Here is a 5,492-nt window from a genome sequence, read left to right on the forward strand (position 1 = left end):
GCCCCTCCTTTCCTCCCTTCCTTCCTTCGTCTGTCCATTCTCCCTTTTCCTTCTTTCCTCCCTCCTTTCCTTCCTTCCTCCCTTCCTTCTTTCCTCACTCCCTCCCTCCTACCTTCTTTCCTTTCCTTCCTTCTTCCGTCCTTCTTTCCTCCCTCCCTCCTACCTTCCCTTCCTTCCTTATTTCTTCCCTCCTTTCCTCTCTTCCTTCCTTCGTCTGTCCTTTCTCCCTACTTCCTTCCTTCCTCCCTCCTTTCCTTCCTTCTTTCCTCCCTCCCTCCCTCCTACCTACCTTCTTTCCTTTCCTTTCATTCCTTTCCTCCCTTCATTCCTTTCGTTCCTCCCTCCCTCCTACCATCTTTCCTTTCCTTCCTTCTTCCTTCCTCCCTTCATTCCTTTCCTTCCTCCCTCCCTCCTTTCCTTCCTTCCCTTCCTACTTTCCTCCCTCCTTTACTCCCTTCCTTCCTTCGTCTGTCCTTTCTCCCTCTTCCTTCCTTCCTCCCTCCTTCCTTCCTTCCTCCCTTCCTTCTTTCCTCCCGCCCTCCCTCCTACCTTCTTTCCTTTCCTTCCTTATTCCTTCCTCCCTTCATTACTTTCCTTCCTCCCTCCTTTCCTTCCTTCCCTTCCTTCTTCCTTCCTTCCTCCCTCCTTTCCTTCTTCCTCCCTTCCTTCTTTTCTTCCTCCCTCCCTCCTTTCCTTCCTTCCCTTCCTTCTTCCTCCCTTCCTTCCTCCCTTCCTTCTTTATCTCATTTGTTGAGGACAGGAACATTTACAAGGAGTTTGTGGACTTTTATTTGTTGGTTTGCTTCGTTTATCCTCCATCGTCCAAAATGTGTCTTTGAGTTCAGATGTTTTATGACTTTAATGCTTCTCTGTGATCTGTGAGAGGTTTTTGTCACATCGACGAGTCGTGTTGAGTTTTCAGGGATTGTTGCTCGACCGGGTCCAAACAGAAGACGAGACCTGCAGCAGAAAAGCTGCTTCACCTTTGCACTTCCTGTTTCCTTTAACTCTCCTTCAGCTTCAGGTTCCTGCTCTGACTGACCATCAGCTGCACCTCTCTCTCTCTCTCTCTCTCTCTTCCTTTCTCTCTCTCTCTCTCTCTCTCCCTCTCTCTCTCGCCCTATCTCTCTATCCCCCTCTCTCCCTCTCTCTCTCTCTCTCTCTCTCTATCCCTCTCTTCCCCTCTCTCTCTCTCTCTCTCTCTCTCTCTTCCTTTCTCTCTCTCTCTCTGTCTCTCTCTCTCTCTCTCTCTCTCTCTCTCTCTCGTCCTCTCTCTCTCTCCCTCTCTCTCTCTCTCTCTCTCTCTCTCTCTCTGTCTCTCTCTCCTCCCTCTCTCTCTCTCTCTCTCTCTCTCCCCTCTCTCTCTCGCCCTATCTCTCTATCCCCCTCTCTCCCTCTCCTCTCTCTCTCTCTCTCTATCCCTCTCTTCCCCTCTCTCTCTCTCTCTCTCTCTCTCTCTTCCTTTCTCTCTCTCTCAGCCCCATCTCTCTATCCCTCTCTCCCTCTCTCTCTCTCTCTCTCTGTCTCTTCCTTTCTCTCTCTCTCTCTCTCTCTCTCTCTCTGTCTCTCCTTCTTTCTCTCTCTCTCTCTTTCTTTCTCTCTCTCTCTCTCTCTCTCTCTCTCTCTCTCTCTCTCTATAGTCAGCAGATGGCGCCGTTTCACTTGCTAAACAGATGCTGATGTATAAAAACAGATGCTGGAATAATACATTTATCTGTTTAGTCTATTTTTAAAAAAAACAGAAAATGGTGAAAAATGTCGACTACAGTTTCCTCAAAACCCAGAAAATGTTTAGTTTTATCCACAATACAAAAATATTCAGTTAGTTAGTTTAGGCTCCAAACAATTAATCAAAATAAAATAAAGAGGAAGGAAGGGAGGAAGGAAGGAAGGAAGGACGGGAGGGAGGGAGGGAGGGAGGAAGGCTGGAAGGCTAGAAGGAAGGAAGGAAGGAAGGCTGGAAGGAATAAAGGGAGGAAGGACAGATAGAAGGAAGGAAGGAAGGAAGGAAGGAGGAGAAGGAAGAGAAGACAGGAATGAAAGGCTGGAAGGAATAAAGGGAGGAAGGACAGATGGAAGGAAGGAAGGCTGGAAGGAATAAAGGGAGGAAGGACAGATAGAAGGAAGGAAGGAAGGAAGGAAGGAGGAGAAGGAAGAGAAGACAGGAATGAAAGAAGGAAGGAAGTAAAATAAGGCAGGAAGGAAGGAAGGAAGGAAGGAAAGAAGGAAGGAAGGAAGGGAGGGAAGGAAATTAAATGTGTAATTTTAACCCTTACATTCAGATGATTGTGATCGATGATTTTTTTTTTTTCTCTCTTTTTTTTTCTCGTCAGTCTTTCGGAGCAGTTCGTCTCTTCCTCATCGGATCGGCCCGTCAGCGCTTACGGCTTCAGACCCGAGGATCAGCTGTTCTTTAACTACAGCACCGCGTCCCGGTAAAGACCCGGACTCACCGCGTCCCGGTAAAGACCCGGACTCACCGCGTCCCGGTAAACACCTGGAGACTCACCGCGTCCCGGTAAACACCTGGACTCAGCGCGTCCCGGTAAACACCCGGACTCAGCGCGTCCCGGTAAACACCTGGACTCAGCGCGTCCCGGTAAAGACCCGGACTCACCGTGTCCCGGTAAAGACCCGGACTCACTCTGACGTCACATTAAACTCTGAACTGTGTTAGAATCTAGATGTTTGTCTTCATTACTCATCTCTGTCACAGCTTTAACCTTTTCACTCACACTGGTATTAGTTTACTAAAACGGAAGGAGGGAGGGAGGGAGGGAAGGAAAGGAGGGAGGGAGGAAGGATGGAAGGGAGGAGGGAGGGAGGCAGGAGGGAGGTAGGGAGGGAGGAGGGAGGGAGGCAGGAGGAGGAGGTAGGAAGGGAGGGAGGGAGGCAGGAGGGAGGTAGGGAGAAAGGAAGGATGGAAAAGAGGGAGGAAAAGAGGGAGGGAGGAAGGGAGAAATGAGGGAGGGAGGAAAGGAGGGAGGGAGGGAGTGAGGAAGGAAGGAAGGAAGGAAAGGAGGGAGGAAGGAACTGAGGAAAGAAAGGAGTGAAGGAGGAAGGAAAGGAGGGAGGGAGGAGAAAGGAAAGGAGGGAGAAAGGAAGGAAGGAAGGAAGGATGGGAGGAAGACGGTAAGACTGGAGGAAGGAAGGATGGAAGGACGGAGGGAAAGAAGGAAGGGAGGAAGGAAGGAAGGATGGAAAGGAGGGAGGAAGGAAGGGAGGGAGAGAGGGAGTGAGGAAGGAAGGAAGGAAAAGAGGAAGGAGAGAGGGAGAAAGGAAAAGAGGAGGGAGGAAGGAAGGAAGGAAAGAGAGAAGGAGGGAGAAAGGAAGGAAGGAAAGGAGGGAAAGAGGGGTCAGTTTGAAGGTTAAGTTCGTTTTCTTGACATTAAAGCACCAAAAAAAATGTGTTCAGGGACGATTCCTAAAATAAAATAAAGAGGTTTTTCTTTTTTTCTTCTTTTTTTTTGTTTAAAGGAAATTAAATGTGTAATTTTAACCCTTACATGCTGCTTTTACACCTGAGATCAGACTTTAGCTGACGTTAACATACAAAGGAGGAGAAATATATTCAAGATGTCAAAATATTAATTCTTCACATTTAATATAATATGTTATAATAGTTTCTCCTGACTAATGAAACAATAAAACTATTATAATATACTCAGAAGTTTATTACTGAGATTAATATGAGCAGTATGTAAGGGTTAAGATGATTCCTTAAATAAAGAGGTTTATTATAAGTATTTTATAATACTAGTTTTTTTTCATTGTTGTTTTAAATGTTTTAAATTTGTTGTAAATAATATTTCTTACTTTTGACTTTGATTGTTGGTTTTAACACTGAAATGTATTTATTTTATTTATTTTATTTTTATTTTACCACAGTCTGCCTGAGGTGATGAGTCACTAAAAAAAAAACCTTACACACACATACAAAAAAAAGCAAATTGTGAAGAATCGATGTGTCTTATTGAACAAGTCTGGATTTAATCTCTATTTCTCTTTCTTATTATCAATGAATCCCAACCAATGATATATCCCTCCTTTCTATGAAGTTACATGTTTAGAAAATACTCATTAATTCACTAAAACTACAGCAGCGGATGAATCCACATTTAGTGCTTTAGGAGGAGGGAGGAAGGGAGGGAGAAAGGAAAGGAGGAAGGAAGGAAGGAAGGAAGGAAGGGAGGGAAGGATGAAGGGAGGGAGGGAAGAAGGAAGGAGGAAGGGAGGGAAGGAAAAAAGGAAGGAAGGGAGGGAAGGAAGGAAAGGAGGGAGGAAGGCAGGAAGGAAAGGAGGGTAGAAAGAAGGGAGGAAGGAAAAGAGGACGGAAGGAAGGAAAGGAAAGGAGGAAGGAACTTCCTACCTTCTTCCTCACTTCCTTCCTTCCTTCCTCTTTTCTTCCCTCCTTAATCTTTTCCTCCCTTCTTTCTTCTTCACTTCCTTCCTTCTCTCCTTACTTCTTTCCTCTTTTCCCTCCTCCCTCCCTCCCTCCCTCCTTACTCCTTTCCTTCCTTCTTCCCTTCCTTCATCTTCACTTCCTTCCTACTTGACCTGAGGACAGCAGGAGGGTTAATTAAAGTGTTCATGTGGAGCAGAAATAAAGATTTAAAGCTCCTTCCTTCCTTCCTTCTTCCCTTCCCTTCGTGGTGAAATGATCCAGTATTATATAAAATTGGACTAAAATGAACTTTTTCTTTCTTAACGAAGCTTTTAAATCATCTGACGGCTCACATTCATCTTGGTTTTATATTTATTAGACATGCAGCTTCTCCCTTCCTCATTCCTTCTTTCCTCCCTTCCTGCCTTCGTCATTCCTTCTTTCCTCCCTTCCTTCCTCCCTTCCTTCCTCCTGTCCTTCCTTCCTCCCTTCCTTCCTTCCTCTTTTCCTCCCTCCTTACTCCTTTCCTCCCTACCTTCTTCCTCACTTCCTTCCTTTGACGGCTCACATTCATCTGGGTTTTATATTTATTAGACATGCAGCTGTTTGAGAAATCTCTATATTTGGATATTTCTCCTTGTTCTGCACACTGAACCAAATCAAAGCTCTGGATTTCTCTTTCTCTTTTTTTATTTATGTGAATGTAATTTAAGGGAGAAACATTAACTGCCTCTAATCTAATGTCTAAAATATTAATGTGTTTTTAAACATGAGCAAATGTTAAAAGGAATCAGTCGTATTTTATTCTTTATCTCGTCCTCGATGTGCCTGAAATATGACTTCTTCTTCTTCTGTGGTGCAATATATCAAATAAATAGAGGGAATATTACCGTTGTCAGACTATTTAATCTATTTCAGATGTGTGTGTGTGTGTGTGTGTGTGGGGGAGGGAGGGAGGAAGACAGGAGAGAGGAGGGAGGGAGAAAGGAAGGAAAGGAAACAGGGAAGGAAGGAAAGGAGGGAGGGAGGGAGAAAGGAAGGAAAGGAGGGAGAAGGGAAAAGGGAGGTGTGTGTGTGTGTGTATGTGTGTGTGTGTGTGTGTGTGTGT

The sequence above is a fragment of the Scomber japonicus genome, chromosome 7 (genome assembly GCF_027409825.1).
Source record: "Scomber japonicus isolate fScoJap1 chromosome 7, fScoJap1.pri, whole genome shotgun sequence".
In the NCBI taxonomy this organism is placed as follows: Eukaryota; Metazoa; Chordata; class Actinopteri; order Scombriformes; family Scombridae; genus Scomber; species Scomber japonicus.